Genomic DNA, 25,950 nt, shown 5'->3' on the forward strand with positions numbered 1-25,950 from the left:
GGGTATATGACAATATATGCGACATCCTACTAATATTATAAATGCGAAAGTTTGTATGTATGTCTGGATGTATGGATGTTTGTTACTCTTTCACGTAAAAACTACTGAACCGATTACAATGAAATTTAGCACACATGTAGAGGGTAACTTGGATTAACACATAGGATAGTTTTTATCCCGGAAATCCCACGGGAACGGGAACTATGCGGGTTTTCCTTTGCAAACGCGGGCGAAGCCGCGGGCGGAAATCTAGTAATATTATATTAATAAAGTCTACGGATATTTCGTATTGTGCAAATATCTAAAAAAATTATGAAGAATTTTGTGATATGAATGGAAGAATTTATAGGACAATGATGCATGTCTGTAATATGACATGAATGCATGTAACAAGTGTTTGGAGGAAAAGTGGGGATATAAAAACAGGTGAGACGTTATATTTACAAGTCTTTAATAAACTACTAACTACTAAATTGAACAAACATACTTACAGTATGTATGGAAAGAGAAAATTATTACCAAATGTATCAGAATTTAGATTAAAGAATTTCAGAGTATATTTTTTAATTAAATTTTACAAGGTGAGTATACAACAATATTTCCGTAAATAAAGCTTATGATTGATTAAAAATTAAAATTGCGTTGATTAAAATAATAATAATATATTGAAATACATTCTGAACAACATTGGATTACTGAGCAAAATCGACAAATGTATAAGAATTTCGCATTTCGCAGCAAAACTAGAAAAAATTCTCAGAGGGCCGAAGAGGTCAATGTACGAACGAAACAGCTGAGTCATAAAGGGCTGAAAGCTGATGCTAAAATCTCCTTTGGATATAACGTGTAATCGATAAAACAAATTATGTTTTAAATCTTCGTAGAGGTCAAATAAATCATTATGTGTCTTACATAATATTTTAAGCAGAATACATTAAAATATCATAATTGCCAATAACATCTACTAGCCGCATTTTTTACTTTGCCCGAATTGACCCGGGACATAAAATAGCCTCTGTTACCCGGTAAAGCTGTATCTTTGAGTTAAAATAAATGAAAATTGATCGTATAAACTTGGCGCTAAATTGTATCAAACCGAAAAAATGCTCATTATAATATTTTGTATAATTATAGCCTTCTAATCACCCCTTAATATTATACATAATAATTACCTACCTGTAACTATCAGCACTTTTTCCGAATAATACGCCCTAAAATACGACTCCATGTCCTCTTTCATTAAAAAAGACGATTCGAAACTGCGTGTTGCAAACGAGCTATTCCGTTCGCGTTTTATTACAACCATACATTCTAAAGTAATAAACAAGAAAGCAATTTGGGATTTTTCGATTATCAAAAGTGGTACGCCTGTTATTTGATACCCACTGCGTTATTGCTGAGTCGTTTTACTGAGCTATGGATAGGTTTGGAACACAATGAGTTAGTTCTATGGACTAAAAAAAGGAATTTCGATTGTAGAGAACATTATACTGTACAGTCGGCGCATATTTTTAAATTTGTAACTAGTCCATTTTATAATGTACTTTTTACGGAGCTATTTATGGCAAGGTTGGAAACACAATGAGTGTACGTTCTTTGGACTGAAAAAGGGAATTTCAATTGTCATTGTTAATTCGTGAATTTGGTGAATTCTTATAGAGTATAACAAAAAACTAATCAATACAGTAAACAAATTAAACGTGAGAGTTTTATGAAGGTAAGTACCTAAGTGCTTATTTGAAGCACGTGCTACAAAAAGAAAGATTTCAAACAACGAATACAAAGTTAAGAGCTGAAGAGCATGTTTATTTATTCATCGCGCTAATGCCTGGAACTATGGAACCGATTTCAAAAATTATTTCACTTTTACTTTTCTAAGTTCTATAGGCATAGATATTAGGTATATAGTAAAAGAGTGAAGCCAGAGAATACTGCTAGTTACTCATAATTATTAAATTTATTATAAACCAAGTATATTTCAATATTACACCCCAGCCTTACGAATAGGTACATACTTACAAACTTAGATACACATTTCATCAATCAATGATGGGTGCTTTTGGTTCCATTATACCTAAAGTCTGCGTTATGACTTATTAGCTTATCGCCCGCTTTGTCTAAAACCTAATAATTTATATAATAAAACGTTCCTCTCGAATCACTCTATCTATTTAAAAAAACCGCATCAAAATCCGTTGCGTAGTTTTAAAGATATAAGCATACAAAGGCGACTTTGATTTATACTATGTAGTGAGAATCACATTATACCATAGAAGCGGTACGTATCTAATTATCTATAAAATACCGAAAACCCCATATAAACGTTAATTTAATTATGTATTAAGACAAACGGAAAACCACTACCTTCTACTTCAACTCTACAAAAGTTTACTCAATAATTATTAAGAATTTAAACCAATAATTTAGGATATTTTCAGGCACATTACACCATTAGTCTCATGACACCCGATACCCATTCGGGTCTAATGGAACCACTTATTTAAGAAGCTTTAACGTTTACTTTAGAAAATTTCCTCTTAAAATTTGTACGTACCTAAGGTTGTATAGAGCGTGTAAGGACACGCTCTATACAACCGCTCGACAAAGACAACATGTTAAATGGGGCTCTGTTACTTGTTAACAATTGCATTGTTAAATTTATAAAGAATAGAAAAAATTCGATCACGAGGCGGGACTTGAACCCGCATCCTTCGCGCCATTCCGGGGCGGATGCCTAACCAACTCAGCCACTCGTGACCCGCCTGAGCAATCGAATTTATTCTATCCTTTCAGTTTTATGTGTCTTAAGGGACACACCGCGCGCCATCTATTGAGATGATTTAACAACCATCTCAACCAATATGAAGCACTTTTCAGTGAATACAATATTGTAACGATGGAACACGACCTTTTCTTGAATTTATATTTTTTGGTTTTTATGGCATTCAAATGCTTTATAAATATAAATTTATAAAGAATAGAAAAAATTCGATCACGAGGCGGGACTTGAACCCGCATCCTTCGCGCCATTCCGGGGCGGATGCCTAACCAACTCAGCCACTCGTGACCCGCCTGAGCAATCGAATTTATTCTATCCTTTCAGTTTTATGTGTCTTAAGGGACACACCGCGCGCCATCTATTGAGATGATTTAACAACCATCTCAACCAATATGAAGCACTTTTCAGTGAATACAATATTGTAACGATGGAACACGACCTTTTCTTGAATTTATATTTTTTGGTTTTTATGGCATTCAAATGCTTTATAAATATAAATTTATAAAGAATAGAAAAAATTCGATCACGAGGCGGGACTTGAACCCGCATCCTTCGCGCCATTCCGGGGCGGATGCCTAACCAACTCAGCCACTCGTGACCCGCCTGAGCAATCGAATTTATTCTATCCTTTCAGTTTTATGTGTCTTAAGGGACACACCGCGCGCCATCTATTGAGATGATTTAACAACCATCTCAACCAATATGAAGCACTTTTCAGTGAATACAATATTGTAACGATGGAACACGACCTTTTCTTGAATTTATATTTTTTGGTTTTTATGGCATTCAAATGCTTTATAAATATAAATTTATAAAGAATAGAAAAAATTCGATCACGAGGCGGGACTTGAACCCGCATCCTTCGCGCCATTCCGGGGCGGATGCCTAACCAACTCAGCCACTCGTGACCCGCCTGAGCAATCGAATTTATTCTATCCTTTCAGTTTTATGTGTCTTAAGGGACACACCGCGCGCCATCTATTGAGATGATTTAACAACCATCTCAACCAATATGAAGCACTTTTCAGTGAATACAATATTGTAACGATGGAACACGACCTTTTCTTGAATTTATATTTTTTGGTTTTTATGGCATTCAAATGCTTTATAAATATAAATTTATAAAGAATAGAAAAAATTCGATCACGAGGCGGGACTTGAACCCGCATCCTTCGCGCCATTCCGGGGCGGATGCCTAACCAACTCAGCCACTCGTGACCCGCCTGAGCAATCGAATTTATTCTATCCTTTCAGTTTTATGTGTCTTAAGGGACACACCGCGCGCCATCTATTGAGATGATTTAACAACCATCTCAACCAATATGAAGCACTTTTCAGTGAATACAATATTGTAACGATGGAACACGACCTTTTCTTGAATTTATATTTTTTGGTTTTTATGGCATTCAAATGCTTTATAAATATAAATTTATAAAGAATAGAAAAAATTCGATCACGAGGCGGGACTTGAACCCGCATCCTTCGCGCCATTCCGGGGCGGATGCCTAACCAACTCAGCCACTCGTGACCCGCCTGAGCAATCGAATTTATTCTATCCTTTCAGTTTTATGTGTCTTAAGGGACACACCGCGCGCCATCTATTGAGATGATTTAACAACCATCTCAACCAATATGAAGCACTTTTCAGTGAATACAATATTGTAACGATGGAACACGACCTTTTCTTGAATTTATATTTTTTGGTTTTTATGGCATTCAAATGCTTTATAAATATAAATTTATAAAGAATAGAAAAAATTCGATCACGAGGCGGGACTTGAACCCGCATCCTTCGCGCCATTCCGGGGCGGATGCCTAACCAACTCAGCCACTCGTGACCCGCCTGAGCAATCGAATTTATTCTATCCTTTCAGTTTTATGTGTCTTAAGGGACACACCGCGCGCCATCTATTGAGATGATTTAACAACCATCTCAACCAATATGAAGCACTTTTCAGTGAATACAATATTGTAACGATGGAACACGACCTTTTCTTGAATTTATATTTTTTGGTTTTTATGGCATTCAAATGCTTTATAAATATAAATTTATAAAGAATAGAAAAAATTCGATCACGAGGCGGGACTTGAACCCGCATCCTTCGCGCCATTCCGGGGCGGATGCCTAACCAACTCAGCCACTCGTGACCCGCCTGAGCAATCGAATTTATTCTATCCTTTCAGTTTTATGTGTCTTAAGGGACACACCGCGCGCCATCTATTGAGATGATTTAACAACCATCTCAACCAATATGAAGCACTTTTCAGTGAATACAATATTGTAACGATGGAACACGACCTTTTCTTGAATTTATATTTTTTGGTTTTTATGGCATTCAAATGCTTTATAAATATAAATTTATAAAGAATAGAAAAAATTCGATCACGAGGCGGGACTTGAACCCGCATCCTTCGCGCCATTCCGGGGCGGATGCCTAACCAACTCAGCCACTCGTGACCCGCCTGAGCAATCGAATTTATTCTATCCTTTCAGTTTTATGTGTCTTAAGGGACACACCGCGCGCCATCTATTGAGATGATTTAACAACCATCTCAACCAATATGAAGCACTTTTCAGTGAATACAATATTGTAACGATGGAACACGACCTTTTCTTGAATTTATATTTTTTGGTTTTTATGGCATTCAAATGCTTTATAAATATAAATTTATAAAGAATAGAAAAAATTCGATCACGAGGCGGGACTTGAACCCGCATCCTTCGCGCCATTCCGGGGCGGATGCCTAACCAACTCAGCCACTCGTGACCCGCCTGAGCAATCGAATTTATTCTATCCTTTCAGTTTTATGTGTCTTAAGGGACACACCGCGCGCCATCTATTGAGATGATTTAACAACCATCTCAACCAATATGAAGCACTTTTCAGTGAATACAATATTGTAACGATGGAACACGACCTTTTCTTGAATTTATATTTTTTGGTTTTTATGGCATTCAAATGCTTTATAAATATAAATTTATAAAGAATAGAAAAAATTCGATCACGAGGCGGGACTTGAACCCGCATCCTTCGCGCCATTCCGGGGCGGATGCCTAACCAACTCAGCCACTCGTGACCCGCCTGAGCAATCGAATTTATTCTATCCTTTCAGTTTTATGTGTCTTAAGGGACACACCGCGCGCCATCTATTGAGATGATTTAACAACCATCTCAACCAATATGAAGCACTTTTCAGTGAATACAATATTGTAACGATGGAACACGACCTTTTCTTGAATTTATATTTTTTGGTTTTTATGGCATTCAAATGCTTTATAAATATAAATTTATAAAGAATAGAAAAAATTCGATCACGAGGCGGGACTTGAACCCGCATCCTTCGCGCCATTCCGGGGCGGATGCCTAACCAACTCAGCCACTCGTGACCCGCCTGAGCAATCGAATTTATTCTATCCTTTCAGTTTTATGTGTCTTAAGGGACACACCGCGCGCCATCTATTGAGATGATTTAACAACCATCTCAACCAATATGAAGCACTTTTCAGTGAATACAATATTGTAACGATGGAACACGACCTTTTCTTGAATTTATATTTTTTGGTTTTTATGGCATTCAAATGCTTTATAAATATAAATTTATAAAGAATAGAAAAAATTCGATCACGAGGCGGGACTTGAACCCGCATCCTTCGCGCCATTCCGGGGCGGATGCCTAACCAACTCAGCCACTCGTGACCCGCCTGAGCAATCGAATTTATTCTATCCTTTCAGTTTTATGTGTCTTAAGGGACACACCGCGCGCCATCTATTGAGATGATTTAACAACCATCTCAACCAATATGAAGCACTTTTCAGTGAATACAATATTGTAACGATGGAACACGACCTTTTCTTGAATTTATATTTTTTGGTTTTTATGGCATTCAAATGCTTTATAAATATAAATTTATAAAGAATAGAAAAAATTCGATCACGAGGCGGGACTTGAACCCGCATCCTTCGCGCCATTCCGGGGCGGATGCCTAACCAACTCAGCCACTCGTGACCCGCCTGAGCAATCGAATTTATTCTATCCTTTCAGTTTTATGTGTCTTAAGGGACACACCGCGCGCCATCTATTGAGATGATTTAACAACCATCTCAACCAATATGAAGCACTTTTCAGTGAATACAATATTGTAACGATGGAACACGACCTTTTCTTGAATTTATATTTTTTGGTTTTTATGGCATTCAAATGCTTTATAAATATAAATTTATAAAGAATAGAAAAAATTCGATCACGAGGCGGGACTTGAACCCGCATCCTTCGCGCCATTCCGGGGCGGATGCCTAACCAACTCAGCCACTCGTGACCCGCCTGAGCAATCGAATTTATTCTATCCTTTCAGTTTTATGTGTCTTAAGGGACACACCGCGCGCCATCTATTGAGATGATTTAACAACCATCTCAACCAATATGAAGCACTTTTCAGTGAATACAATATTGTAACGATGGAACACGACCTTTTCTTGAATTTATATTTTTTGGTTTTTATGGCATTCAAATGCTTTATAAATATAAATTTATAAAGAATAGAAAAAATTCGATCACGAGGCGGGACTTGAACCCGCATCCTTCGCGCCATTCCGGGGCGGATGCCTAACCAACTCAGCCACTCGTGACCCGCCTGAGCAATCGAATTTATTCTATCCTTTCAGTTTTATGTGTCTTAAGGGACACACCGCGCGCCATCTATTGAGATGATTTAACAACCATCTCAACCAATATGAAGCACTTTTCAGTGAATACAATATTGTAACGATGGAACACGACCTTTTCTTGAATTTATATTTTTTGGTTTTTATGGCATTCAAATGCTTTATAAATATAAATTTATAAAGAATAGAAAAAATTCGATCACGAGGCGGGACTTGAACCCGCATCCTTCGCGCCATTCCGGGGCGGATGCCTAACCAACTCAGCCACTCGTGACCCGCCTGAGCAATCGAATTTATTCTATCCTTTCAGTTTTATGTGTCTTAAGGGACACACCGCGCGCCATCTATTGAGATGATTTAACAACCATCTCAACCAATATGAAGCACTTTTCAGTGAATACAATATTGTAACGATGGAACACGACCTTTTCTTGAATTTATATTTTTTGGTTTTTATGGCATTCAAATGCTTTATAAATATAAATTTATAAAGAATAGAAAAAATTCGATCACGAGGCGGGACTTGAACCCGCATCCTTCGCGCCATTCCGGGGCGGATGCCTAACCAACTCAGCCACTCGTGACCCGCCTGAGCAATCGAATTTATTCTATCCTTTCAGTTTTATGTGTCTTAAGGGACACACCGCGCGCCATCTATTGAGATGATTTAACAACCATCTCAACCAATATGAAGCACTTTTCAGTGAATACAATATTGTAACGATGGAACACGACCTTTTCTTGAATTTATATTTTTTGGTTTTTATGGCATTCAAATGCTTTATAAATATAAATTTATAAAGAATAGAAAAAATTCGATCACGAGGCGGGACTTGAACCCGCATCCTTCGCGCCATTCCGGGGCGGATGCCTAACCAACTCAGCCACTCGTGACCCGCCTGAGCAATCGAATTTATTCTATCCTTTCAGTTTTATGTGTCTTAAGGGACACACCGCGCGCCATCTATTGAGATGATTTAACAACCATCTCAACCAATATGAAGCACTTTTCAGTGAATACAATATTGTAACGATGGAACACGACCTTTTCTTGAATTTATATTTTTTGGTTTTTATGGCATTCAAATGCTTTATAAATATAAATTTATAAAGAATAGAAAAAATTCGATCACGAGGCGGGACTTGAACCCGCATCCTTCGCGCCATTCCGGGGCGGATGCCTAACCAACTCAGCCACTCGTGACCCGCCTGAGCAATCGAATTTATTCTATCCTTTCAGTTTTATGTGTCTTAAGGGACACACCGCGCGCCATCTATTGAGATGATTTAACAACCATCTCAACCAATATGAAGCACTTTTCAGTGAATACAATATTGTAACGATGGAACACGACCTTTTCTTGAATTTATATTTTTTGGTTTTTATGGCATTCAAATGCTTTATAAATATAAATTTATAAAGAATAGAAAAAATTCGATCACGAGGCGGGACTTGAACCCGCATCCTTCGCGCCATTCCGGGGCGGATGCCTAACCAACTCAGCCACTCGTGACCCGCCTGAGCAATCGAATTTATTCTATCCTTTCAGTTTTATGTGTCTTAAGGGACACACCGCGCGCCATCTATTGAGATGATTTAACAACCATCTCAACCAATATGAAGCACTTTTCAGTGAATACAATATTGTAACGATGGAACACGACCTTTTCTTGAATTTATATTTTTTGGTTTTTATGGCATTCAAATGCTTTATAAATATAAATTTATAAAGAATAGAAAAAATTCGATCACGAGGCGGGACTTGAACCCGCATCCTTCGCGCCATTCCGGGGCGGATGCCTAACCAACTCAGCCACTCGTGACCCGCCTGAGCAATCGAATTTATTCTATCCTTTCAGTTTTATGTGTCTTAAGGGACACACCGCGCGCCATCTATTGAGATGATTTAACAACCATCTCAACCAATATGAAGCACTTTTCAGTGAATACAATATTGTAACGATGGAACACGACCTTTTCTTGAATTTATATTTTTTGGTTTTTATGGCATTCAAATGCTTTATAAATATAAATTTATAAAGAATAGAAAAAATTCGATCACGAGGCGGGACTTGAACCCGCATCCTTCGCGCCATTCCGGGGCGGATGCCTAACCAACTCAGCCACTCGTGACCCGCCTGAGCAATCGAATTTATTCTATCCTTTCAGTTTTATGTGTCTTAAGGGACACACCGCGCGCCATCTATTGAGATGATTTAACAACCATCTCAACCAATATGAAGCACTTTTCAGTGAATACAATATTGTAACGATGGAACACGACCTTTTCTTGAATTTATATTTTTTGGTTTTTATGGCATTCAAATGCTTTATAAATATAAATTTATAAAGAATAGAAAAAATTCGATCACGAGGCGGGACTTGAACCCGCATCCTTCGCGCCATTCCGGGGCGGATGCCTAACCAACTCAGCCACTCGTGACCCGCCTGAGCAATCGAATTTATTCTATCCTTTCAGTTTTATGTGTCTTAAGGGACACACCGCGCGCCATCTATTGAGATGATTTAACAACCATCTCAACCAATATGAAGCACTTTTCAGTGAATACAATATTGTAACGATGGAACACGACCTTTTCTTGAATTTATATTTTTTGGTTTTTATGGCATTCAAATGCTTTATAAATATAAATTTATAAAGAATAGAAAAAATTCGATCACGAGGCGGGACTTGAACCCGCATCCTTCGCGCCATTCCGGGGCGGATGCCTAACCAACTCAGCCACTCGTGACCCGCCTGAGCAATCGAATTTATTCTATCCTTTCAGTTTTATGTGTCTTAAGGGACACACCGCGCGCCATCTATTGAGATGATTTAACAACCATCTCAACCAATATGAAGCACTTTTCAGTGAATACAATATTGTAACGATGGAACACGACCTTTTCTTGAATTTATATTTTTTGGTTTTTATGGCATTCAAATGCTTTATAAATATAAATTTATAAAGAATAGAAAAAATTCGATCACGAGGCGGGACTTGAACCCGCATCCTTCGCGCCATTCCGGGGCGGATGCCTAACCAACTCAGCCACTCGTGACCCGCCTGAGCAATCGAATTTATTCTATCCTTTCAGTTTTATGTGTCTTAAGGGACACACCGCGCGCCATCTATTGAGATGATTTAACAACCATCTCAACCAATATGAAGCACTTTTCAGTGAATACAATATTGTAACGATGGAACACGACCTTTTCTTGAATTTATATTTTTTGGTTTTTATGGCATTCAAATGCTTTATAAATATAAATTTATAAAGAATAGAAAAAATTCGATCACGAGGCGGGACTTGAACCCGCATCCTTCGCGCCATTCCGGGGCGGATGCCTAACCAACTCAGCCACTCGTGACCCGCCTGAGCAATCGAATTTATTCTATCCTTTCAGTTTTATGTGTCTTAAGGGACACACCGCGCGCCATCTATTGAGATGATTTAACAACCATCTCAACCAATATGAAGCACTTTTCAGTGAATACAATATTGTAACGATGGCGCGCGGTGTGTCCCTTAAGACACATAAAACTGAAAGGATAGAATAAATTCGATTGCTCAGGCGGGTCACGAGTGGCTGAGTTGGTTAGGCATCCGCCCCGGAATGGCGCGAAGGATGCGGGTTCAAGTCCCGCCTCGTGATCGAATTTTTTCTATTCTTTATAAATTTATATTTATAAAGCATTTGAATGCCATAAAAACCAAAAAATATAAATTCAAGAAAAGGTCGTGTTCCATCGTTACAATATTGTATTCACTGAAAAGTGCTTCATATTGGTTGAGATGGTTGTTAAATCATCTCAATAGATGGCGCGCGGTGTGTCCCTTAAGACACATAAAACTGAAAGGATAGAATAAATTCGATTGCTCAGGCGGGTCACGAGTGGCTGAGTTGGTTAGGCATCCGCCCCGGAATGGCGCGAAGGATGCGGGTTCAAGTCCCGCCTCGTGATCGAATTTTTTCTATTCTTTATAAATTTATATTTATAAAGCATTTGAATGCCATAAAAACCAAAAAATATAAATTCAAGAAAAGGTCGTGTTCCATCGTTACAATATTGTATTCACTGAAAAGTGCTTCATATTGGTTGAGATGGTTGTTAAATCATCTCAATAGATGGCGCGCGGTGTGTCCCTTAAGACACATAAAACTGAAAGGATAGAATAAATTCGATTGCTCAGGCGGGTCACGAGTGGCTGAGTTGGTTAGGCATCCGCCCCGGAATGGCGCGAAGGATGCGGGTTCAAGTCCCGCCTCGTGATCGAATTTTTTCTATTCTTTATAAATTTATATTTATAAAGCATTTGAATGCCATAAAAACCAAAAAATATAAATTCAAGAAAAGGTCGTGTTCCATCGTTACAATATTGTATTCACTGAAAAGTGCTTCATATTGGTTGAGATGGTTGTTAAATCATCTCAATAGATGGCGCGCGGTGTGTCCCTTAAGACACATAAAACTGAAAGGATAGAATAAATTCGATTGCTCAGGCGGGTCACGAGTGGCTGAGTTGGTTAGGCATCCGCCCCGGAATGGCGCGAAGGATGCGGGTTCAAGTCCCGCCTCGTGATCGAATTTTTTCTATTCTTTATAAATTTATATTTATAAAGCATTTGAATGCCATAAAAACCAAAAAATATAAATTCAAGAAAAGGTCGTGTTCCATCGTTACAATATTGTATTCACTGAAAAGTGCTTCATATTGGTTGAGATGGTTGTTAAATCATCTCAATAGATGGCGCGCGGTGTGTCCCTTAAGACACATAAAACTGAAAGGATAGAATAAATTCGATTGCTCAGGCGGGTCACGAGTGGCTGAGTTGGTTAGGCATCCGCCCCGGAATGGCGCGAAGGATGCGGGTTCAAGTCCCGCCTCGTGATCGAATTTTTTCTATTCTTTATAAATTTATATTTATAAAGCATTTGAATGCCATAAAAACCAAAAAATATAAATTCAAGAAAAGGTCGTGTTCCATCGTTACAATATTGTATTCACTGAAAAGTGCTTCATATTGGTTGAGATGGTTGTTAAATCATCTCAATAGATGGCGCGCGGTGTGTCCCTTAAGACACATAAAACTGAAAGGATAGAATAAATTCGATTGCTCAGGCGGGTCACGAGTGGCTGAGTTGGTTAGGCATCCGCCCCGGAATGGCGCGAAGGATGCGGGTTCAAGTCCCGCCTCGTGATCGAATTTTTTCTATTCTTTATAAATTTATATTTATAAAGCATTTGAATGCCATAAAAACCAAAAAATATAAATTCAAGAAAAGGTCGTGTTCCATCGTTACAATATTGTATTCACTGAAAAGTGCTTCATATTGGTTGAGATGGTTGTTAAATCATCTCAATAGATGGCGCGCGGTGTGTCCCTTAAGACACATAAAACTGAAAGGATAGAATAAATTCGATTGCTCAGGCGGGTCACGAGTGGCTGAGTTGGTTAGGCATCCGCCCCGGAATGGCGCGAAGGATGCGGGTTCAAGTCCCGCCTCGTGATCGAATTTTTTCTATTCTTTATAAATTTATATTTATAAAGCATTTGAATGCCATAAAAACCAAAAAATATAAATTCAAGAAAAGGTCGTGTTCCATCGTTACAATATTGTATTCACTGAAAAGTGCTTCATATTGGTTGAGATGGTTGTTAAATCATCTCAATAGATGGCGCGCGGTGTGTCCCTTAAGACACATAAAACTGAAAGGATAGAATAAATTCGATTGCTCAGGCGGGTCACGAGTGGCTGAGTTGGTTAGGCATCCGCCCCGGAATGGCGCGAAGGATGCGGGTTCAAGTCCCGCCTCGTGATCGAATTTTTTCTATTCTTTATAAATTTATATTTATAAAGCATTTGAATGCCATAAAAACCAAAAAATATAAATTCAAGAAAAGGTCGTGTTCCATCGTTACAATATTGTATTCACTGAAAAGTGCTTCATATTGGTTGAGATGGTTGTTAAATCATCTCAATAGATGGCGCGCGGTGTGTCCCTTAAGACACATAAAACTGAAAGGATAGAATAAATTCGATTGCTCAGGCGGGTCACGAGTGGCTGAGTTGGTTAGGCATCCGCCCCGGAATGGCGCGAAGGATGCGGGTTCAAGTCCCGCCTCGTGATCGAATTTTTTCTATTCTTTATAAATTTATATTTATAAAGCATTTGAATGCCATAAAAACCAAAAAATATAAATTCAAGAAAAGGTCGTGTTCCATCGTTACAATATTGTATTCACTGAAAAGTGCTTCATATTGGTTGAGATGGTTGTTAAATCATCTCAATAGATGGCGCGCGGTGTGTCCCTTAAGACACATAAAACTGAAAGGATAGAATAAATTCGATTGCTCAGGCGGGTCACGAGTGGCTGAGTTGGTTAGGCATCCGCCCCGGAATGGCGCGAAGGATGCGGGTTCAAGTCCCGCCTCGTGATCGAATTTTTTCTATTCTTTATAAATTTATATTTATAAAGCATTTGAATGCCATAAAAACCAAAAAATATAAATTCAAGAAAAGGTCGTGTTCCATCGTTACAATATTGTATTCACTGAAAAGTGCTTCATATTGGTTGAGATGGTTGTTAAATCATCTCAATAGATGGCGCGCGGTGTGTCCCTTAAGACACATAAAACTGAAAGGATAGAATAAATTCGATTGCTCAGGCGGGTCACGAGTGGCTGAGTTGGTTAGGCATCCGCCCCGGAATGGCGCGAAGGATGCGGGTTCAAGTCCCGCCTCGTGATCGAATTTTTTCTATTCTTTATAAATTTATATTTATAAAGCATTTGAATGCCATAAAAACCAAAAAATATAAATTCAAGAAAAGGTCGTGTTCCATCGTTACAATATTGTATTCACTGAAAAGTGCTTCATATTGGTTGAGATGGTTGTTAAATCATCTCAATAGATGGCGCGCGGTGTGTCCCTTAAGACACATAAAACTGAAAGGATAGAATAAATTCGATTGCTCAGGCGGGTCACGAGTGGCTGAGTTGGTTAGGCATCCGCCCCGGAATGGCGCGAAGGATGCGGGTTCAAGTCCCGCCTCGTGATCGAATTTTTTCTATTCTTTATAAATTTATATTTATAAAGCATTTGAATGCCATAAAAACCAAAAAATATAAATTCAAGAAAAGGTCGTGTTCCATCGTTACAATATTGTATTCACTGAAAAGTGCTTCATATTGGTTGAGATGGTTGTTAAATCATCTCAATAGATGGCGCGCGGTGTGTCCCTTAAGACACATAAAACTGAAAGGATAGAATAAATTCGATTGCTCAGGCGGGTCACGAGTGGCTGAGTTGGTTAGGCATCCGCCCCGGAATGGCGCGAAGGATGCGGGTTCAAGTCCCGCCTCGTGATCGAATTTTTTCTATTCTTTATAAATTTATATTTATAAAGCATTTGAATGCCATAAAAACCAAAAAATATAAATTCAAGAAAAGGTCGTGTTCCATCGTTACAATATTGTATTCACTGAAAAGTGCTTCATATTGGTTGAGATGGTTGTTAAATCATCTCAATAGATGGCGCGCGGTGTGTCCCTTAAGACACATAAAACTGAAAGGATAGAATAAATTCGATTGCTCAGGCGGGTCACGAGTGGCTGAGTTGGTTAGGCATCCGCCCCGGAATGGCGCGAAGGATGCGGGTTCAAGTCCCGCCTCGTGATCGAATTTTTTCTATTCTTTATAAATTTATATTTATAAAGCATTTGAATGCCATAAAAACCAAAAAATATAAATTCAAGAAAAGGTCGTGTTCCATCGTTACAATATTGTATTCACTGAAAAGTGCTTCATATTGGTTGAGATGGTTGTTAAATCATCTCAATAGATGGCGCGCGGTGTGTCCCTTAAGACACATAAAACTGAAAGGATAGAATAAATTCGATTGCTCAGGCGGGTCACGAGTGGCTGAGTTGGTTAGGCATCCGCCCCGGAATGGCGCGAAGGATGCGGGTTCAAGTCCCGCCTCGTGATCGAATTTTTTCTATTCTTTATAAATTTATATTTATAAAGCATTTGAATGCCATAAAAACCAAAAAATATAAATTCAAGAAAAGGTCGTGTTCCATCGTTACAATATTGTATTCACTGAAAAGTGCTTCATATTGGTTGAGATGGTTGTTAAATCATCTCAATAGATGGCGCGCGGTGTGTCCCTTAAGACACATAAAACTGAAAGGATAGAATAAATTCGATTGCTCAGGCGGGTCACGAGTGGCTGAGTTGGTTAGGCATCCGCCCCGGAATGGCGCGAAGGATGCGGGTTCAAGTCCCGCCTCGTGATCGAATTTTTTCTATTCTTTATAAATTTATATTTATAAAGCATTTGAATGCCATAAAAACCAAAAAATATAAATTCAAGAAAAGGTCGTGTTCCATCGTTACAATATTGTATTCACTGAAAAGTGCTTCATATTGGTTGAGATGGTTGTTAAATCATCTCAATAGATGGCGCGCGGTGTGTCCCTTAAGACACATAAAACTGAAAGGATAGAATAAATTCGATTGCTCAGGCGGGTCACGAGTGGCTGAGTTGGTTAGGCATCCGCCCCGGAATGGCGCGAAGGATGCGGGTTCAAGTCCCGCCTCGTGATCGAATTTTTTCTATTCTTTATAAATTTATATTTATAAAGCATTTGAATGCCATAAAAACCAAAAAATATAAATTCAAGAAAAGGTCGTGTTCCATCGTTACAATATTGTATTCACTGAAAAGTGCTTCATATTGGTTGAGATGGTTGTTAAATCATCTCAATAGATGGCGCGCGGTGTGTCCCTTAAGACACATAAAACTGAAAGGATAGAATAAATTCGATTGCTCAGGCGGGTCACGAGTGGCTGAGTTGGTTAGGCATCCGCCCCGGAATGGCGCGAAGGATGCGGGTTCAAGTCCCGCCTCGTGATCGAATTTTTTCTATTCTTTATAAATTTATATTTATAAAGCATTTGAATGCCATAAAAACCAAAAAATATAAATTCAAGAAAAGGTCGTGTTCCATCGTTACAATATTGTATTCACTGAAAAGTGCTTCATATTGGTTGAGATGGTTGTTAAATCATCTCAATAGATGGCGCGCGGTGTGTCCCTTAAGACACATAAAACTGAAAGGATAGAATAAATTCGATTGCTCAGGCGGGTCACGAGTGGCTGAGTTGGTTAGGCATCCGCCCCGGAATGGCGCGAAGGATGCGGGTTCAAGTCCCGCCTCGTGATCGAATTTTTTCTATTCTTTATAAATTTATATTTATAAAGCATTTGAATGCCATAAAAACCAAAAAATATAAATTCAAGAAAAGGTCGTGTTCCATCGTTACAATATTGTATTCACTGAAAAGTGCTTCATATTGGTTGAGATGGTTGTTAAATCATCTCAATAGATGGCGCGCGGTGTGTCCCTTAAGACACATAAAACTGAAAGGATAGAATAAATTCGATTGCTCAGGCGGGTCACGAGTGGCTGAGTTGGTTAGGCATCCGCCCCGGAATGGCGCGAAGGATGCGGGTTCAAGTCCCGCCTCGTGATCGAATTTTTTCTATTCTTTATAAATTTATATTTATAAAGCATTTGAATGCCATAAAAACCAAAAAATATAAATTCAATTGCATTGTTTTTACTTTCATGATAGATTAATTATAGATTATAAATCTATAATGAAAGTATTCTTGCAATTAGTTCTCAAGAAATGCTTAATTTTGGCTATAGTAGACAACATGTAGACAACGCTTTTAATTTTGGAATCAAGGGAGGTAAAAATAACATGCGTTGGCAAAATTGATTCTAGTAAATCCAGAAAAACAGACAAAAACTAAGCATTAATGTTACGAAAAAAATTGTATGAAGAAATTATTAATTATGTTTATGTTTTTTTTTTTCATAAGAACCATCCTCGTATATCAAGTATTATATTAAAAAATGAATTAAGTACCGAAATCGGTCCACCCGTTCACGCGTGATGCCGTGACCAAAAACGGGTTTCATTTATAATATATATATGTGTATATATATAATAAGAAAAAAAGTGTATCTGCGTTGAGAAGTTTATCACCCAGATAAACAATTTCAGAATGTTGATAAAAAATTGGACAATCCTTTTAGAATACTAAACTTCACCAATTGAGAAATACAAACGAACCGTCTCATACAACAGACATTTATAGGTTTCGATATAAAAATCGTATATTTACTTCAATTTATCTGAGTGCTCTAAAACGTTCAATATTTTTGGTAAATATGAACATTGAACGTTTTCAAAATTAGGCAGCCAACTCAAAATACACGATATATTATCTGAATATCAGAATTAATAGTTTGTAAATTGTTTTTGTGTAAACTTATTAGTTATCCTAATTTCAGTACATAATGTATTGTAGAACTAGCTTTCCGCCCGCTGCTTCGCCCGCGTTTTCAAAGAAAAGCCGCATAGTTCCCGTTCCCGTGGGATTTTCGGGATAAAAACTATCATATGTGTTCATCCAAGTTACCCTCTATATGTGTGCTTAATTTTATTGTAATCGGTCCAGTAGTATTTGCGTGAAAGAGTAACAAACACACACACATCGTCACAAAGTTTCGCATTTATAATATTAGTAGGATAAGGGCTCTATGGCAGTGGGAATAGTCTTTAAATGTTGATAAGTACGTATATTCCATTTAGCACATTATGACTAACTTTTTGTCACGTGTCTAAATTAACTATTCTGTGATAAAGCATCGCTACGGTAAAGCAAAAGAAATTAATAATATTAAAACTCATACAAAGCAATTATACAAAACATTATACGACAATTGAAGACGTCCATTAAGATTCCATCGGCTATATTCCAAACATTTTTTCTCCAAAATTTCATTCCAAATTCTCACCAAAATAAATCAATCACGCTCCCAATATTTTCGATTAATTTTAATATTATCTAAACCCACAAACCGCAAATAAAGCGCGTAAAGCTGATATAAATTATTTATGAATATACTAAAATAACATGTGATATGTACTGGGAGATTATTTGGGTACTAATTTTCGGGTTGGTAGCGAATTATCATGACAGCTTTTGTTTGGTTTAACCAGCGTTATAATATAAATTCTGTGGGAATTAAGCTGCAAGTCTAGAGGACATATTTGTATTGTGTTTGCTAAAATTGTAGTTTGTGTGAAAGCTAAACAGAATTTGAAAATGTTGTCATTTATAAAGGCACCTTATTCCTGATTGACAAAGGCTTTATTAGAGCTAAAAAGTTGACGGATAAGACAAATATAAAATTAACATATTTTGAAGTGAAACTTCTTTTGGTGCGATGAGAGTAAAATTACGAGGTTGTCATGGCAATGCCGTCACGTCATGGAGTACGACAGTTTTGGTATATTTGAATCTTGCCAAAAAGTTTCACTTCTGACACGTGTGCTCTGCACACATACTCTTTTATTATGAAAATCATATTTTGTTAGCATAAATTATATTATTGCTGTTTTACTAGGGGATATTTACAGGGATATTTCCGTAAAGCATCCCAGTACTTATTACCTTTAAATTTATTTATTTCACATAATCTAACTAATATTTTAAGTGACAAAAGATTAAACGATTTAATTCATATGAAATCAGTAGACACATCTGGGTATGTATGAATTGAGTGATTACAATAAGTCACTTATACCTTGACGATATGACATGGAAACGAATTTATTCCTTACTCCCCTTTCTCTCGGGGCTGTTGAATGTGTATAAAATGATTTATGGCCAATTGTGTCACATTATATACGCTGTGCTGTTAAAACGTCACATGGAGATTTGAAGTACTTTGTATTGAATTAAAGATAAGTGGGAAATTGTTGAATAATATGGATAGAAATAAAAATTTGCAAATTGTCTCTTTATGCGCTGCTAGTTGAATTAAAAATGATCGTTTTGAACATAGGCTTAGACAAACCAAAGGACAAGATGCGTATTAACAACATACATAGTACAGCTACCTACATACCTATTTTGTAGTGTTTGATTTTACGCGAGTATTATACATTTAGAAATTAAGTAATTTTAACGGATTTTAACGGACGCGATTTAAAATTAATAAATCGCGTTTAAAATCGGTTAAAAATCCTTTATTTCTAAATAACATAGTTACATGAGCATTGAGAACAAAATGAAAATTTGTTATTGTGTCTCTACAATTCGATTTATTTGTTGCATCATTTCATTATCGAATCTCCAAACTTATTCCCTTACCTATACAAGGTTATACTTATAAAACACAATTAAAAGTAACACAAGAGTGTTCCCAACAAAATATGTATTTCAAACCTTTACACGTTCAAACTCGATACGTAAGTTACTTTAATCACACGAGTTTGTCAATAAAACTTTTAAACAAACGTCGAGTTTCGTTTTCCGTAGAATATGTATAACGGCGGCTCCACACTAGTGCTGTGAATGTGGCTGTGAAGCTCTGTGAACAGGCATGTGGACGGTTTTCCTGTTGTGCACGCTCGTTCGCGTCTGTTCCCCGATCAAAGTCGGTATTATATCCGCGACAAAGGATTTGCGCCTCCTTTGCACGGCGTTCACCTACGAATGTGTATGTTTACGGATATTCGCGGACCCGTACCAGAGTATCTTAATAAATCAGGCCCCGGAACGACAGATACAATAGAAAATCAATTGTGTCTGGGACCGATCGGGCCGCTTGGCGCTCAATGGGTTAAAGTAACGTAGTGATTTTGACAGCAGATTCTACGACCAATTCACGGCGGGTTTCACAAACGACTGCGCTATAGTAAAAAAGTGATTTTGTTAGCAGCTTCTACGTTCATTTCACAGCGGATTTCACGAACAACTGCGAATATCGTATGAATGTGGAGGACACAACTTATACGGCGAATTCGCGTCAATGTGGAGAACACAACTTATATGCGGCGAATTCGCAATGTGTATTCACGGCACTAATATAGAGCCGCCATAAACCTACGTATAACGGAATATCAAACTTGCGAAGCAAATAAAATATTCGAAACGAATTGCTAACAATTTGCTCGCATCCCGCTAACAGCTCTGAACTTTTTAACTGACCTAAAATATTCCCAGATTGTATGAATACGATAACTTTTTTCGGGTTTATCAATTTGATCGATTTTGTACATAATTTTATAGACTCTTTGTGATAGAAATGTATCAATGTGGTTCGCAACGTTCAATAAGTCAATGATAATATGCTTAAAAGCGTGTACGCGGTCCGTGCGCTGTTTGGCTCAAATATGTGATTTTTCAAATCAAATTGTCCATCAACCACTTATCTTACAAACATGAATTACTAATAATTTTAGGAAATTTTATTGTCTATGTTGTTAGTTAGAGTTTTGTTTCGATTAATACAGTATTTGTGAATACCATCAAGATAACTTAGCAGATGTTTACATTAATTTAGTAATGTGTACAAAATAGATGCTTATTTCTCTTTAATATCAACTTTAATATTACATAGTTTTCTTCTACTTTAAACTCAGTAAATTGGCTGTACAAATACAGGTGAAGTGACCTTTCACAGTAAAAATATCCTCGTCCCTTTATCTATTAATATGAATATTTTATTTACTAGTAAGTAAATGGTACATTACTCTGGTTAATATATAGTAGATTTCCCAAAATTTTCCTGCTCTTCTCGACTTTTATTAAAACACAAAAAGCGAAATAGTCTGTGTGACTTATCTTCTACCAACTTTCCTAAGTAATTAATTATGAAATTTAGTCAGTTCTTGTGATGTATGGTTTTTCTACTGCGTTACTTTACACGACGGTTATTCTGCCACTTTTCTCTAAAATTGAAATTGTTTCGAAACTTATGGCTATTAAATATAATACATTTGAGTTGCAATATGGAATACAGGAATTTATAAATACAGATAACCAACTAATCAACGGTTGACAGCATTTGAGAAAAAAACAGAACTATAACCAAGTTTACTTGTGGGAACTAACAACTGTTAATAAATACGTACATTCGTACTAAATGGATGACAATACGATAAGAGAAGTTAACCTTTATATACATGGCAATAGAGATCAAAATATCTTAGCATAACACTGTATTTTTCAGTCTACTTAAGTTTGGAAGCATACGTAACGATAAGAGAAATTGATCTTTATATACATGACAATAGAGATGAAAATACCTTAACATTACAGTGTATTTTTCAGTCTATTTGAGTTTTGAAGCATAGTTTGCTGGCTATACAATCTAGCAGGCGTTGGTTAACGTTTAATATAAATAACTTATTTATAGTGATAAATTGGAAGGGTTTTTACTACGACAAATGTAATATTTCTATTACCAATATTATGCTTTAGCCATTTTCTTCCCATAATACGAAGTGAGCGTATGGAAACTACATATTTAAAAACATTTATAAGCAACTGTATGTTTGAAAAGTCGTTTTGACGTGACAACGTCTTATAATTCGATAGAGCCGGCTGCACGCACGAAAAAAACATGACTCATGCGGCGTTACCTCGCTCTGAGGCGTTCCATGTAAGGATTGAAGTGCAAGCGAGAGCGCGAAACCAGCGATTAAGAAGCACAATCGGCCTTAAGACGTTGTCAGTTGTCACGTTCAACTTTCGTCAGTAAACCGACTTTACAGACAACCAATTTTTTAGTGAAGCAAACGTTTTTAAAGCTAAAACCTTTCCTACACTGGAAAAAATGCCAACAAAACTAGGCATTAATAACACACTCGAAATCGACAAAACTGATTTTCAATTCAAGTACCAATTCAGTGACAATGCCTCTTTCAATGAGAGTACTCCGAATTTTTATTAGCACAATAATCTCCTTGTCCCATCACAAAAGTCTTATATTTGGCATCTCGATTTTGTCCTTCTATAATATGTGTAAAGAGAGGCCTTATTCTGTAATATAGGCCTTACTAAATTTAGAGCTTTAAGTTTATAAATATATTTTCTTTTTTAACCTTATCTGGATTGTAGGATAAAAATAAATGTTTTCTCGCTGTAAAGCTAAAAATATTGTTTGTGAACTGAAAAACACAGAGTATAAAGTTAATTAAAAGTCCGGAGGCCGGAAAGTGGGTGTGATGTCAAATAGTTTTTTTCAACATTGTAAATGAACTTAATAAAATTAAAAAAAGATCTTACTTATATTACAAAGGCTGAAGTTGTCTGGGATGGATGTACGTATCACCTCTCTTTCACGATAAAACCACGGGACGAATTTTGATATAACTTTACAGTAATATAGGCTGCTTATTCATCAGAATAACACAAATATAACCTGAAAGTATACTTGCTTTTGTCCTCGTGTGCGTCCGGGTATGAAACCGGGCAACACAGCTAGTTGTACCATCCCTACTAATATTATTAATGCGAAAGCAACTCTGTCTGTCTGTCTTTTACGCTTTCCCGCTTAAACCTCTCAACCGATTTTGATGAAATTTGGCACGGACAATCTTTAGACCCAGAAAGAACATAAGCTACCTTTTATCAAAACACCACGCGGGCAAAGCTGCGGGCGGAAGCCAGTAAATGATAAACAAACTTGTTAGCTAAAACATCTATACAGTTAACAGAATTACAAACACACTAACAGCAGACAATCTTGTGTGCTCAACAAATTCTGTAGTGTCAAAGTTAGCGGCTAAATGAATTATGTGAATCTTTGCTAACGCAATACGAGGTTATTCCATGGGGTATCGTTTGTGAATTCCATCTATATTTACTGTGGTATGTTACCGTTGTTCCCTTTTATTTGCCCGTGTTACAGCTTTGTCGGTATTGTTTTTTAAAACGTATGCCTGTGGATTTAGACCTTTTTTTAAAGGATAGAATGGTGAATTCGTGAACCTGGATTTTGCGAAATTTATTGCAACAGGGGCAATATTTTTAGGATTGGTTGTGTTTTTAACCTCATTTCACAATTCATTTTTATGTTTTTACATTGTTTATGAACTAAAAAACGCTAAATGCTCAGGAACTACTCATAAATAGTATAAAACAGGTTGATTTCTACTAGTTATTTGATATAAATTAATTATTATTATTAAGCTACGAAATAATAGAACACGTCATAGAGTGTGAACAAAAGAAGACTTAATAAGATCGTGTTTCCGATAGATGCATCTCCCGTACATTATTATCGTTAAGGGTCGGCTCACCACTAATAATACCTATCCCTGATAGTCTATCTAGTGTTTAAACGTAGATTTTCGGAGATTATAATATGTCATTTTACTGGTAGATACCTAATTCCAGTCAGAATTTTGCAAAATTTTATGCAATGGTAACACTCTTAACCTAAAAAGTTAATCTATACTAATATTATAAAGCTGAAGAGTTTGTTTGTTTGTTTGTTTGTTTGAACGCACTAATCTCGGGAACTGGTCCGATTTGAAAAATTCTTTCGGTATTAGATATCGAGGAAGGCTATATTTCATCACGCTACGGGCAACGGGAGTGGAGCCACGGGGGTGACACCGCGCGGAGCAGCTAGTTTATAATAGAATCACCGTACGCTTCTCGCGACACTTTTTTATACCCCGCACTACCACCTTGTGGAACAGTCTACCCCCTTCTGTATTCCCGCACGTGTATGACCTTTAAAAAGAGAGCCTACATCCATCTTCGACAGCCGGTAACAGCCTCACAAAGGTAATTTTTAATTTCATTAGGTGATCTACCTGCTCAGTTGCCTGCTCTTATATATAAAAAAATCAAATTACTTGAAGACTTGTATAAATATGTTTGCCTAGTTTTCTGTACCTTCATTTCTCGTAATACGGTAATAGAGAACGAAGATTTATTGAAAAGTCAGATGAATAAGAGCAAAAGGCGTAGGATTAGGGACTTTTCTAGCACTTCCCTTCTATTGATAGAAATGCTGACGTATTTGAAGATTAATTTCTTTTTAAATTACAGATTGAACTATTGAGTGAGAATTAATATTATTCAGATTTTATCAGATTTTAATCTACATAAACAAAGATCATCATTTTTTTGTTTATTACTTACAAAAAAGCTTCGAAACTATACAACCGATATTGAAAGTAATTTCAACAGCAGAAAGATTTATTATTCCTTAGCGACGTAAGTATACTATATTTTTTCCGGAATACATATCTTTATCCCTGGTAATCCCGGATGTATCAGGAGTTGCTATGTATTATGACTGTTCACTATCAAAAAGGAAATTCGTTATATTATAAAGATATCCACGAGGAACTGTGACTTGCAAAATGTCGCCTTGTTTGTAAAAGTAAAGTAAGTACCCCTTGTCCCTTTTAGGGTATGGGGCAGATGCATTATACAAATTAGTCACTGATCGATTTTCTTTTCCGACAAATAGTTTATCAGTTTTCTATGTCCCGTCAGACCCAGGACCAGGACCAAGACCCAGACGAAGATAAAATGTATCTTGGTCCCAACCAGGAATCGAACCCAGAACATCTCTATCTACGCTTACCTACACCTTAACCACTGAACAAATGTAGATACCACTGTGGAAACCATATACTACACCTATTTTAAGTGATAAACAGAGTTCAAATTGGAATTTTAGCATTTATTTGACTTTGAAACTTGAAGCGGGATCGCAGCGAGCGAAATTAACCGGCCTGCTATTCCACGTGTTTCATTTGACTGAGTTATTTTGAATGCACACATATAAATAGACGTCAAACTATTTATGTGTGTGTTTGTATGTGAATGTTTATCTAAACATACATTGACGTTGTTGTTATAAGATTTTAGAAAGAAAGACTATGTTTCGGATGGTTTCGGTATATTTTGTTAAGTTTTGACACGTAAGGATAATATTAAAATCCCAAAATAAATCATTAGGCTTATTGCTATAGCAGCATACTGATGCTGATTACTGATTATTGCTGCTATACTGATGCGAACATAAAGAAATAAAGAAACTGGTACTATTAAAATAGCAACAAGATCAGTATAGATAAGTACAAATTCTTACATTACTGCTATTCTAAAACTATGTACCTCTTTAATCATAAATAAAACACGCACACATCAAAATTAAAACCAAAAATGAAGGCCAAAATATTCAAACTAGCAAATACAATTCGTAACTTCCAACAAACTTAAGCTATAGAACATTCTCGAAGGGTTAAACTTTTGAAATAAAACTTTCAGGTCGTTTACGCGAGCGACTTTGATGTCCTCGCCACATGTGTCAACGGCTTTATGATATTACTAATATCTATATCTATAGTATATAGTGTTTAAAATTAACTTTATATAAAATTATGAAGAGAGTTTGTATGATTCAACGCGCTAATCTCTGGAACAATTCGTCCGAAATAATTTCTTTTTTTCTTTTTTTAACTATATTATGGCATTAATCTTTTTAGATTTAATACATATTGTGGTGAAGGAAAAAATAGGGTTCACATGTTTTTTTTTTTAATATAGTTTTAAGTAGCTTTTTACGTACTTAATTTACCTCGAATTTATGCCAGTT

At 36.8% G+C, this 25,950-nt stretch overlaps 1 protein-coding gene across 1 annotated transcript in view; it reads right to left on the reverse strand.

Annotated features, from left to right (window-relative positions):
• Window positions 1–25,950, reverse strand: part of LOC123698754 — a 125,842-nt gene that overhangs the window by 81,123 nt on the left and 18,769 nt on the right. The window lies entirely within an intron of this gene.

Source organism: Colias croceus, chromosome 16 (assembly GCF_905220415.1).
Source record: "Colias croceus chromosome 16, ilColCroc2.1".
Taxonomy (NCBI): domain Eukaryota; kingdom Metazoa; phylum Arthropoda; class Insecta; order Lepidoptera; family Pieridae; genus Colias; species Colias croceus.